We start from the raw sequence: 13,817 nt of genomic DNA on the forward strand, positions 1-13,817 counted from the left end.
AAGAGCAAATAGCATCAACAATGCTTAGGAGTTGGAAAGGGAAGATTTATTAAAACACATGCTTATTTCTCTTAAAATGTCACTCTCTGTCAACTGTCATGGTGTCCAGACTTTCAGAATTGAATTATATTGTAATTACTTCCTATTTGGACAAGGTCACAAAAATAAAAGCTCAGTGCCTTCCTACATTACGGTCTGCTCTATGTTCTTTACACTCCTGTAGCAGCCAAGTTTCCTTTTCTGATGTCAACAAATTTGCCTTCAGAATAAAATGCTGGTTTAGGTCCATTAGCGTAGTGTAAGGCACATTAAAAAGTTAAAAGCCATCATTACTGTTTTTTCCGAGAAGCCTCCCAGAGCACAGACGTCTTTATTCTCTTGCTACTCCTTACAATTAACTTTATATCACAAAAGCAACAAAAAGGAAACAAATATGAAACCCAGATGCATGTAACCTTATGACAGGTGCTTGTTCTACACATGCCCTCATCGTTGAGTAAGGACGTGTGAAATCCCTTACATCAGGGACTCGAAAACATTTCTCAGTTTTTTCCACCTCTCCTCCTGCCCCCAAATTCCCATGACAGTACATAATCTTGTATAACATACCTGTATGATGGATCAAAGGTTGAAAAATCTGCAAGGCATATAGGTAAATAGTTCCCTTGTTTAAACAGGTAGCCTGTAAACACTGCTTGTGAAAAAGTCCTTCTACAAGACATTATTGTTACTGACATTTTGTGGACGTTACAATAAAGAAAGATGGAAGGAAAGTAAAGAGGGACTCTCTGCTGTTCCCAGGGGAGCCAGGGTTCCCCACAAGCCCCTGTGTGAGCTCCCAGCCCAGCGCTGGATCTACAAATGTGCAGCTCGTTTCCTGCTTGCTTCAGCCATTAGGGCCTCAGCCTGCTTCCGGAGGAGAAGCTGCCTGATGGAGACAGACTGATGAGAGCAAGCAGAACACAATGCTGGCACGGCCCACAGCCACCCCTCCTCCCAATTCACCTCAGCAATTAGTGCTGTGCCTGTGATGAACCCCTTCACTTCAGGCTAGGAGGTCCTCTGCTGTCGGAGAGCAAGAGGAGGGGGTTTTCAAGGGTTACCAAGTCCAGGCAGTGCCTCCTTCTCCTTCACACCTTCACGGGGCCACTTCCCCCGGCCCTGACCAGGAGCATTTTTGTCAAGTCCTGAAGTGCTTGGGTTCATCACATCAGCTGGAAGAAATGGCTCTGGCACATCTCAGGGCAGAGTAAAAAAAACATGTTGCAAAAACAGATCCTCCTGGGCTGGAGAGTCACCACCTTTGCAAGAACCCTTCGTCAAAATGCCCTGCTTGGAAACACAAACTGTCCCAAGCAAGATGCTGCTTTCTTACCCCATGTCCTTCCTCCTCAGAAAGGAACGCACCCTGCTTCAAGCTGTGCTTAGAAAAGGAAAAAACAAATTAAGTACTCTTGGAGGAAATTTATTACAACACAAACCTAAATTTCACTTTGTATTACAAGAGAAATGATGGCCAAATTTGCCTCTGCGCTTCCTGCTGCTTCAAAAGCAACAGGATTTGTGTCTGTACAGGCCTATGTGAGGATGATGGTCCGAACGAGCTACTGTAATGAAGAATGTGTGTTGGGATCTATATTCTGCAGGCACCAAGTTGCAGCTCCTTTCAGTGTGAGAACCCCCTTTCATTTCTACCTCACAAAGAAATAAATCGCACTTACTGTTTTCAGGAATATTTAAAATTTGAAAGTAATGCAGTGGTGACATGGTGATGAAATTTTTTTTTCTCATTTCTGACAGGTGAAGTAGATTGCAAAGTCATCAAAGCTAACAGCTTGACAATAAATTTTTCATGTGTCATTGACAGTGGGAAAAGAAAAGAGCCCAAAGTGGGGAAAATAGTTTATCAGAAGGCGCAGGCATTATTGAATACAGCAGCTCGCAACAGGCTACCTTCGGGGAAAGCGGGAACGTGGGAGCAAGCAGAACAAAGTATTCTGATTAGGCAGTTAGGGATCAAAGCCCTGATCCATTTCCAATTTCTTCCACTGCTCTTGACTAGCTGAAATATAATCAATATTCCCTACTGTGTAAAGACGGAGCATCCCAGGTGGCACAATCAGGTGGCTTACTCAGACCGCCATGAAATTGTTCCTCATGAGGATGTACGATAAGGTCATTGATCTTGTGCTCTAAGCCACGGGCTAACAAAAGGATTTCTGAGATTAAAAAAGAACTGTTCAGACAATCACTCGACTCTGCTAAGAACTTTAGCTATAGTTTAATTTTTTTTTTTTTTGGAGGTCAAAGCCTTAACCTCTAAGCCTCTCCAAGCTATGTCAGCCACAGCATATTTACGTTAGTGAAAGCACACCTGTATTTCTCATTTGGGAAAGGAGTGCTGAGGACCCCCTCCGGGCTGGTGCAATGCGCACATGCAGCTGGGCTGGAGGTCTGCTGAAGCTGAACAGTTTCCAGCTCTGTTGTCACAGTAACTGGGTGACTCAACGTGACATGCCGTCTTTGGGCCCGAGCTGTGCATGCACACTGAATTTGTGCCTATGCTTCCAGATTTAAGAGATTATTTATTATGCTGATTAATTACTCAGAGATGAGTTTTTCTGTTTTTTTCATGGCCGTTGACTAACTTCACTTGCAGAATCAAATTTTGGTTAAGAATTATTGTCAACGAAATTTCATTAGTAAGCAAAGGAAGTTGAAAGAATAATAAACAGATAAGATAATATAACATAACAACGACTCGATCTTCATCTGCTGCTTCAACAATTCAATAGAAAAATGAGATACATGGTCAAGGCTTCCTAGTGAACAGACCCACAATAATGCTTTTTAACTTTTTCCTATAGTTTTAATTTTTGTTGCAGAGATAACGAACATGGGGAAGCGTGAGCAAAGAGGAGAAGGAACCTGTCATCCCCCCCATGGCTTCCACAACCCATCGGTACACCTGCAGGGCTGTGGGTGCACATCTGAAAGAGCAATGAGTGTAACAGTAATGAACTTCTTTAGATAGAGGCTGGCTGATGTGGCAATGGGCTGGCACTTCTGTGCCCAGGTGTTCACAGTATTGCATGAAAAATCATCATTTACAAAGGAATTATTTCAGAGGTGATCAATACAAAACAGTCAAACATCACAGGACTACTTAAAAATCTGTGAAACAGTAAACTGGCACATTGTCATTCTTAAATAAAATGAAACACCTCTACAAATGGAGATAAATATATTAGGACATTTCTATATAGCACTTTCACTGGACTCTCCAAAGCCTCTGGCATGCAGCTCTTCACTGCTGTTCACCAGCCTGATGTAATTTATTTACGCCCAAACACAAACAAAAGAAAAAAAATAAAGACTTTAACCCTATGTTTACTACACTACTTACTTACACAAGAGAAACAAGGCAATAATATGGCAAAAATAAAAGCAATTAACTGCAGGAAACCAGAGACTCCTGAAGTGAAGCGATAAGGAGATCCTAAACATGTGAACGTTGCCCGTAGGAAGCACCCAGCTAAACTTCTACTTTTGTAGCTACATATTGCTTAGACAACAGTCAAGTAATCACTCACTGAATTTAACTTTGAACAGTATCAATAATGGCAAAAATAATACCTGGGGTTTGTAATGGAAAGTTATTAATAGGGACTTTAGTTCTAAAAGCTAATGTCACTGCAGAGCTCTGCATTTATAAAATGCATACAGCCATCTTTCTATACTTAGTTTTGTTTGTTCGCTTATTTTCAAAGCAGAGAAATTCAACTGCAGGTGCCTGAGAAATCAAACACCAGCAAAAATGCACAAAGACACTGTACCCAATGTCTCTTCTTTGTTTATTTGCAAAAGCTCGGGGGTGGGGGAGAAGGCAACATTGTTAGCCTTTGCCTTTTTTTTTTCCCCCAATTATTTGTAAAAGTTTAGCTTTAGGTCTCCATATAGCATGGTGCTTCAGAATTTGTCACCTCATTTCATTTGTCAAAAAACAAATGAGATGAAACAAATGTCTGGTCACAACTGTTCTCTGCACTACACTGAGAATGAATCACTGTTTTTTTCCCCAAGCCACTGCATGCAATAGCCACTGGCTCTGGATTACCTGAGCTTTCTGTAACATAGTCATGTCGTGTTTCCAGTAACTTAAGCTTTAAATTCTGTAACATCTGCAGAAAAAATAACCACAGCATTCCTGAGAAAGACACATATCAGAAAGGCCGATATTAATAGAAAGGGTGATGTTAATAAGACACAAGGCAACTTGAAAATTTTTTGCCCAAATGTAATCTTTTCCAAACGCAAGTATTCTAAGATTTCTAGGTACAGAAATAAAAGATAATTCTCTTTGTCGGCTCTGAACTTCCAGTAGGCAACAGAGCTTCTTCCCCCACTCTTCAGAGGGGGGAATACAGAGTTTCTTTGGTCACAGAAATTGAGTTCTAAAAAAATAAAGACATAATATTCTTCAGGGTCCTACAATTGAAAAAAAGTTGTCACAGGCGACTCAAAGATGTCAGCTAGCAAGAGTCGCAGCATCTTGGCCCCAGGGTCTTTTGTATGTGAAGAAATAGATTTCCTCTGAATTACCACTATGCTACTTAACTGCTGAGATGCTACCTGTTTCCTCAGACCTGACTGCTCGAAAGAGGTCCAAGAGAAGCACAGATGAATTTTCACCTCCAGGAAGATTTCTCCATCTTAAGCCTGAACAGTTTTGTTGATTTCTGTATCTATACTTTTCTGCATAGATACTTTTTTTCTGTATCTATACTTTTAGCTACACATGTCTTTTTCCACAAAACGTGAAAGCCTGCGGTGTTTTGCTTTTCATGATGGTCATAAGTGCTGATGCTGAGATATATTTATTTTTCCTCTACAGCCTCTTTTGCACCACAGAAGCGTCTTCAAAAAGAAAAGCATCTTACTGTGAACAAGAGGTACTGCAAACCTGCCGGGCACCATCATCACAGTCTTTCTCCATATTCAAACTCAAGGCATCCCTCAGAAAAATCAGTTACAAGTTACTGGGTTTGTTTCCTTCAAAGAAAGAGAGAGTTTAGACCTTCTCTTCTAAAGAACAACTAAGATGATGACTATTATGCTGGCAATAGTAACTCTAGACACTCTGCTACTGCTTGACATACAGACCACTGGTGGCAGAAAACGTTTTATAGAACATTTTAATGTGTCACCTTATAGGAGGTTAGTCAATCCTCCAGACAACCTGCATCTGGGATTCAAATGTGTCCAATTCAGCTTAGGAAAAACGTTCACTTCTTCTTACTCACAGAGCTGAGTTATTTTAGACAAATCGTTGCAAAGATGGCAGAAGACAGAACTGTCAAACAGTGCGACTCCCTGCCACCTTCATCTATGGCTCTCTGTACTATTTTCAGAATCAAGGATGGAAAGGAGCTGTTATTCATCCAGGAGGAAAGAGCCAGATTCAAGAAGCTTAAGCCAAAAGACCTTCCGAATATGCTTGCTTTCTTATATTCTGAACAGGAAAACATCTGTCATCCTGGAAAGCCACGATTCCTGACAGCACAGAGCTGAACAAAACAAGTTTAGGTGGCCTGCTGGACCACGGAACAGTTTTCAGATGTCACCCTCACCTTACTGAATTAAACTGCTGATACTTAGGGCAAATCCTCCAAGTCATGGGGGCTGGGCAGAAGGCCAACTACCTCCTCCCGGAAAAAAAAAAAAATAAAAAGTTGCAGAAACGACGAGCATCAACTTTCAAAAAAAAAACCGAAATGGCGGAGATGGAGAAAATCAGTAATGAAGTGAGGAGGAGGAGATGGAACTGGATCGGTCATGTCTTGAGGAAAAAACCAACAGAAGACTGCGCTGTGGCCCTTGGGACTCCAGAGCACGCAGCCGCAGACCGATCGAAGTGGAAGAACAATGTTCGCGCCTTGTGTGCCTCCTGGCACTGAGAGAATTCAGATTCAGATCAGACTTAGGGCAAATCTCATCATGCTATATTTTGTGATACAGTTGCTGAGGATACAGACAATGAATATTTCTATCCACTTTTCCACCTCAAACTTTTATAGTTCTTTAAAGATCCTTACCTTCAACACCATTCTTGTTGATGCCATTACTCATGGAAATACAAGCACACATGCCAACAAATGACTATTACAAGGACACCAAAATATTTGTACTCAGTCAGGTCGCAAAGCTACTTTAGATGGTTTAAAATGTGATTATATTTAATTATTAATAAAATCATATTCCTTCCCTGTTGATAAAAGTTAACAATATACCTGATTTCATTTACAATGCCAACTCCGAGCAAGTGAAAAAAAAAAAACAAACCACCAAATCAAAACCAAAACAACTGAACGGTTTTACCAATGCTTAAATGCCATGAAAATATAACCTCACTACCAGGCAACATGTCTGCTCACTGGAGAGCCAGATATGCAGGGTTCATATAAATAAGTATTTCATGGCTGAAGCTGATGTTTTAAATGCATGACACTTTCTACGTTGTTAACACTTATTACCAAGATGACAATAATATTAAACATCCAATTCCACTGTAGGCACTTTAATCTGATTTTCAGGTGCCAGTTCATTGCGCTGTACTACACCACAAAGCCAAGCAGAAAGAAGGAAGCTGAAGCTGAAAACAGAGCAGGCATTAAAAAACCTGACCCTCCTTACAACAACAATAGGATCCTGTACTTCGGAGATAACAGCGCGGCCATAGTAAGTAGAATTGATCATTGGCTTTTAGTAAGAAATCACATACAGGCACAGCAGGGTTTTCTATAGATCTAAACACAATTCTTTTCAATTTCGTTTGGCCTTTCCTTGAGAAGTTGATAAATGAGCAATTTTTTTCCTGTCCTTTATATTGGAAGATTAATTAGATACATCACTGGTAGAACCAAAGGAATAAAAGGCTTGTGCAGTTTCAGGGCCTTTCTGCAGTTATCTCCTTTGCTTTTCTGTGGCATTTGTGTTGTCTTACCACCTCTCACAATAGCAAAAAACCCCGACTATCTAGATAAATACACATATATACATATAAACACAAAGAGAGAGAATGCACTAGAGAGGAGAGAGCAAGTGAGCTATTTTTACTCCTTTCCATTGAAACTCACATAAATCAATATATAATTCCCTGTTAAACCATGCCTGCAAAAAATTGCTTCCAGATAAAACAGCAACAGAGGTGTGAATAAAGTAATTCATCCATACCAGTGAGGTGTGAGCTTCCAAACACTGGTTTGAATTCAAAATATTTAAATAGCAACATTATTAAAGTAAATCTGGTTTAGAACTATACAAAGAACAACTCTGAAATGAGAAAAAACTTAGTACAGCTCCTGCTACCTTAGCCTTTTCTTTTCAACTCTGCTAGTATAGCTATTCTCCATAAGCCATACAAGGGTCTTGGTGCAAGTCACAACTGTGGGTGCACCCAGGAGGGATCAGTAACCTTGTCAGTACAGTGACAGGTGACAAAAATGTGTATGTTTGCTTTGCATTGAAAAAGGCACAATTTTTTCGCAAGGCTATTTGCTCCTCTCTCCTAAGGTGCTGAGAGCAGCAACCCTGTAATGCTGCTGGGTCTGCCGGGGAACCTTATTTCCTTCAAAGAGGAGAGAGATTTACATGGTTAGGAAGAAGCTTCTCTTAGAACTTCAATATACCAGGTCCTTCCTGCCACTGATGATGATGGAAAATGAGAAAAGGAGTCACTGTAATCCCTGAGCCATGTAAAAGAAGATATCATTACAGATGCTGCCCCATAAACAGAAAAATCTTCCCTGCAGGTTCCTTTACTCAGTTCCTATGTAGCCCATCCCATGTGTTCCCCTCACCTTTCCTGGGCACAAGGGGTGAAAACCCACAGTTAACTTCCCAGTATCTCTCCACCTACCTGTCTGCTACACTCAACTTCATGGCATTTCTAGATCTGCAGTGTAACACACTTTGAATGTCAGCTCTGCTCAATTTCCAAATGTCACAGGACAGTCACAGAGAAACAGGCACAACTCCCTGAATTCACCTGAAAACTGCCAAACCAGAGAATTTTCATATGGAGAAAATCTCCCAATGAGACTTACTTTCTCCCATTCTACAACTCAACTGACTGAAGCTGGGTGTAAGAATAGAGGTGACAAGCTTCCTATATTAAAATCAAAGGACGTTACAATTTCTTTAGGACATACGCAGATCTCTACAAGAGAAACTGCATTACAAGATGCAAAAGGCAACTGAGGCAGATTAGCGAGTATGCAGAATGTGTTAGTTGTTTTAATAAAATAGCATCATTAAGGTTAACCTTGATTAATCTAGAATAGGCTCTTTCTTCATTCATTCATTTATCAAATTGGGCTTCCAGACACATAGAAAAACCTCTGAAATGCCTTGTAAAGAGAGAAAAATTAGGAAAAAAAGTACACACACCCCTCAAAAACATAAATACAAAAAGCATTGGTAATCATTCTACCAAGTAGGAAATTAGGATAATTCCTTATTCTAGAGACATAATATGCAGCCTGCTCTGGTCAGGTAGAAAATTATCATTCGTGAACTCATTTTTACAACCATAATTGTTACTGACTACTCTAGGAGAAACATGCCCCTCCCTCTGTAAAGGCCATCGCAAAATTAAAAGGTATGGTCATTATAGATTAGAAAACTAACAGGAAACAAAGGAGGACAATCCCCCATTTATCAACTCTAAATTTTAATCTTTTATTAAATTCCATTAACCCTTAAATTAGCATCTGACACCCTGCTTGGAGAATTAATGTCTTTCTCCGCTGTTTGACTGTTCCTGAGCTGGGAAATTTGCAATATTGGGCTCCATCTGTCCTAAGAGTCTCAGCAGACGTCTTCATAGATTCAGTCTCTTCCATCTGAATATACCTTGTACTCTGCAAAGGTTGGCTATAATCCATCAGCCAGGTACTAACGGGACCCTAACTTTGCATATATGCAGGTAAGATGCATATGACAAAAACAAAGGCCATATTATTTCATAGCATCAAGTAGTTCAAAACATTCCTAAATCATGGAATACTACCCAACAATCAATTGCTGGAAATGCTAATAATATTTCTAATTCCACTCACTTTGTTCACAGTGATTTTCCTACTGGTAAATGATTGAAATTCAGACCTGTCTGGTGAGTTATCACCACGGATAGTCCTTAACTGAATGAGACATTCTCTGCCACATTTTATATACAATTTCAATTAATAGGAGCTTTTTCCTTTGTATTTGCAGAGCTGTTCTTAAGGGAGAGATTGATGCTAATTCTTTTTGTCTTAAAAACAGGATGATAAAACTATTTCCAATGCAGCACCTTCAAAATCCAAGGGTTAGGTCCTGAACGCATGAGTTAAACTTAAAAGTTGTGAAACTAAGGAGAAAAAACACCAAGTATTTTTTTATTTGCCTTCTCTAGAACTATGTCAGCTAGAGCTCAAGTTAAAAAAAAGAAGCAAGGAGAGCTGGATTATTATTACATGTTAAACTCCTGTTTTGTTTTGCAGTAATACAGGAACAAAATAAAAAGAAACACTGGAAAAGATGCAGCCAGACTAGGAAACCTGGCCACACCATGATTCTGTTTTCACGTTTCTATGCCTCAGTAATTAGCTTAGAAACCTAAAGAAAATACTCCCTGGCACTTACTGTGTGATACTTACTCTAAAAGCATCTGGTGTTTAGTCTACAAATACTAATACAGAAGAGAAAAGCAGTTGAAAGACACACAGTGCCTCATTCATACAGCAGAAGAAAACATGTTTAAGGGTCTTATTTGGGTTTTTTTTGAACCAAACAAGTCTTGCTGCATTCAACAAAACAGACAACTACTCTTCATATAACCTCTGTATTCCCTGGGACCTCTTCTAGTGATGATTATCAAGACTATCATTTCCTATTTGAGCATGTCAACTCCTGTAATTATTAGCTCCTGTTTGTAAATAAATACCACGATTATAATATCTAATTACAGAATCATGGAATAGTTGAGGTTGGAAGGGACCTCTGGAGAACACCTTGTCTAAACTACCCCCTCGAAGCAGGGTTACCTACAGCAGGTTGCTCAGGGCCAGTTGCGTTTTGAGTATCTCCACAGATGGAGACTCCACAGCCTCCTTGGGCAACCTGTTCCTGTGTCTGATCACCCCTGAAGTTAATAAATAAACAAATAGCTTTTAAATAAATAAATTCTTTTATTTCATTTTGTGCTCACTGCCTCTTGGCTGTTCACTGGACACCACTGAGAAAAGCCTGGCTCCCTATTCTTTAGTTCCTCCCACCAGGTATTTATCTACATTGATAACACCCCCTCAAGCCTTCTCTTCTCCAGGCTGAACAGCCCCAGCTCTCTCAGCCTTTCCTCACAGGAGAGATGCTCCCAGTCCCTTAATCATCTTCATGGCTCTTCGCCAGACTCTCACCATTGCAGCTATGTCTCTCCTTTCGTGGGAAGACCAGGCCCGGACATAGTACTCCAGATGAGTCTCACCAGTGCTGAGTAGAGCAGGATCACTTCCCTGACCTGCTGGCAACACTCCTCCCAATGCAGCCCAGGATACCACTGGCCTTCTTTGCAGCAAGGGCTCACTGTTGGCTCATGTTCGACTTGGTGTCCACCAGGACCCCCACGTCCTTTTCTACCAAGCTGCTTTCCAGCCAGCTGGCGCCCAGCAGGTACTGGTGTATAGGGTTGCTCCTCCCAGGTGCAGGACCTTCCACTTCCCTTTGTTGAACTTCTGGAGATTCCTGCCGGCCTGTTTCTCCAGCCTGTCGAGGTCCCTCTGGATGGCAGTACACCCATCCAGTCTATCAGCCACTCCTCCCAGCTTTGTGTCATTTGCAAATTTGCTGAAGGTGCTCTCTGCTCCATCGTTCAGGTCATTAATGAAGACACTGAGCACTACTGGTCACAGTACCAGTCTCTGAGGTACAACACTAATGACCAGCCTCCAACCAGACATCCTGCTGCTGATCACAACCCTCTGAACCTAGCATTTCAGCCAGATTTCAGTCCACCTCACTGTCCACTTATCTAGTCCATACTTCATCAGTTTGCCTAGAAGGATGTTATGGAAGACAGTGTCTATACTTCCTGTGCTTGAGATAAACGACATCCTCAGCTCTCCCTTCATCCACCAAGGCAGTCATCTCATCACTGAAGGCTATCAGGTTGGCTAAGCCTTCATAAAATCATGTTGATTACTCCCGGTCACCTTCATTATGAGCTGATTTTCTTTTCCGCCTATCAAATAGTTTATGTACCATCTCCAGTCAGAGGTCACGTTCCTGTGATTCTGATTTGGCTCTCTAAGGACATTCCAGTTGGCAAAAGTGAGAAAAGTTGATCCAAATAAATACAAACTGTGAATGTGAAGTCAGTTCATCCCTTGTGTGTTTTAATTTAATGTGGGACATCGAGTTAACAGAGTCAATGCATCACATAATCACTCAGTAGGGATGCGTAACAGAAATACTGAGATCAGTCTGAAAAAAGTATGAATGGAAGTGCCTGCATGGAAAAGCACTGGAAGAAACAATACAGAGAACGGGTTACGAGAACGGCATGTATTGATGAGGAAGGACATGAGTGACAGCAGTCAAACTGCCAAACAATGAGAAATGCCTTGCTACATCTAGATCAGAAGGCTGGCACTCTGGTGAGGCCGTACTAGAGATGACCAGCCAGTTGGAGACCCTCAGCAAAGCTACAGCACGTCACCTCTGCCACCAGGAAAACAGGCTGGAAGCCACAAACCCACCTGCAATGAGGAAACAAAGGACAGCAGTGACAGCCTGAAGCAAGCAAGCTTCTGAGGGAAACATCACACCATGAGAACTGTTTGGCTCCTAAAGAGTACAAAAACTTTGCCTAAAAGCCAGTTTATTGTCATTAATCAAGAGGAACCTAAGAGACATAGTGAGGACTTTACAGCCACTGTCCCTCATCCTGACCACACACAAGTGATCCTGGCCAGGCAGAGGCCTTGGTGTTGGTGAGCACATGGCTATCAGTATGAGCGGCATCTATGACCGGAGTGTAAGTGAGCGAAAACAGATTAATTTAAAGTAATTACCATCCTCCCCTCCAGTAAGATCCTGCACTGTGTTTCCTCACATTGAGTTCTTGAAGTCTTTCACAATTTCACTGTTTTAAATACACCACCTTAGGTTCAGAGTTTTCCCTATTTAGATTAACTCTCCTGACTATGCCACTAATCCTGACAAGAACCTTAACTAAAAGGCCCGAGTTTCAGAACACTTCTCTCCATGGGCTTAGTTGTTCCTAGCTTAACTATCAAAAGACTGTTCACAACACAGTTTAGATCCCCTCCTATGTCTTATACCTGAATGAGGAATGAGTCACATGCCCAGTGAGTCAGCAGAACCCAACTCCCAGCTATACTCCTTACAAGGGTGCGGTGTTACTAACACAGCAGAAGGTAACTTAAATCTTCTAATTTTCCCACCCCTGATAACCCCAGGTCTCAGCCCTGAATTCTCCCTCCATTCCAATAATTCCTACTAGTCCTTGTGTACTTCTGTAACACACAGGCGAGCGCCTTGACTCCGTGTCTGCTGTACTCATCTGTGCTTTTCTCTTACGGGCCAGAATCCAGAACATGCGAAATCCTGCACAGGCAGTGGATTCACTGTCAAATCCTTCAGCCGCCTTCCCATTCTCATCGACCAACGGTTCAGAATTTTATACTCTGCTTTTGAAAGGCCCCATGTGCTGAACCCATACGAGGCACTATGCACTAAACCTTATGCACTGTGCCTTAGACGCATTGCAAAATACTTTCCCAACAAAGCACATCATATACATACATACATACCCAATACAAATCGAAAAATTAATGAAAAATATCATCATGTGGCACACAATATATTACATAGGAAAATGAGAAAGGTAGGCCTAAGAAAATTGACAAATGTCTCTTCCAAAACGTACCACAAGGATTTCTATTTTAACCTCTCATCAGAAAAATACACACTGAGTAAACAACATAAAGATAATTTTATTGTACTTGGTAAGTCCTTAAATTACTCACTTTCAAGAACTGAGCAAAGGACTAAACCCTAAATGTCAAACTGTAGTCTTTTACTCCCAAATACTCTCTTTCGGTAGGAGAGCTCAAATCTCAACTTCAATTTTAATAAAATCTTTGCACAGATCTTCTTCTTTCTGGCTGGAATAAATATTAGTACAGCAAGCCCCACTCTTTCACAACATCAGAGTTTCAACCAGTATGGAAAAATCCCTTGCTTAGTAAACTATGAAATTAAGCAGCACAAAAGTAGATAAATAAATATATTGAGAGAGAGAGAAAAAAGGCGGAGTGTTAGAGGAGCATTCCTTCCGATGAGATGTTCTCAGCCCATTATTGGGCCACACCAAACACACATTTTCAGTGCTCCCACTCTGAGAAATAATAAAAGCAGTTTTTTTCAAGATCAAGTGTTAAGTCCATCCATAGCTATACATATTCCAACAAAAAAAATCACAGCAAAAATAGCAGACCTTTCAAATGACAGCTTTATGAACCTCTGTGGACATTTTTAACAGAAGATTTCCATCCTCAAAAACTTACAGTCAGGCTCCTCTAATTTGCCATCATTCATTACAAGCCCAATACTTGTGCTCCAGACGCTCAAAGAAGCCTACCTTTTGACAGCATGGTCTTGGATAGCTGTTCACTCACTCCCCCCCAGTGGGATGGGGGAGAGAATTGGAAAAAAAGTAGAACTTGTGGGTTGAGATAAAGACAATTTAATAGGAC

The 13,817-nt window shown here is 41.0% G+C and overlaps 1 protein-coding gene across 10 annotated transcripts in view; it reads right to left on the reverse strand.

Moving 5' to 3' along the window:
- Positions 1–13,817, reverse strand: part of RABGAP1L (RAB GTPase activating protein 1 like) — a 266,858-nt gene that overhangs the window by 52,892 nt on the left and 200,149 nt on the right. Inside the window, exon 1 of one of the 10 annotated variants that reach the window (XM_082312695.1) lies at positions 610–704. The exons of the other annotated variants lie outside the window; for them this stretch is intronic. The gene's annotated coding sequence lies outside the window, so the exon portion shown is untranslated. Of the gene's footprint in view, positions 1–609; positions 705–13,817 lie in introns of those variants that run through there. 10 annotated transcript variants of the gene reach the window in all.

Source organism: Platalea leucorodia (genome assembly GCF_965183815.1).
Source record: "Platalea leucorodia genome assembly, chromosome: 5".
Classification (NCBI taxonomy): domain Eukaryota; kingdom Metazoa; phylum Chordata; class Aves; order Pelecaniformes; family Threskiornithidae; genus Platalea; species Platalea leucorodia.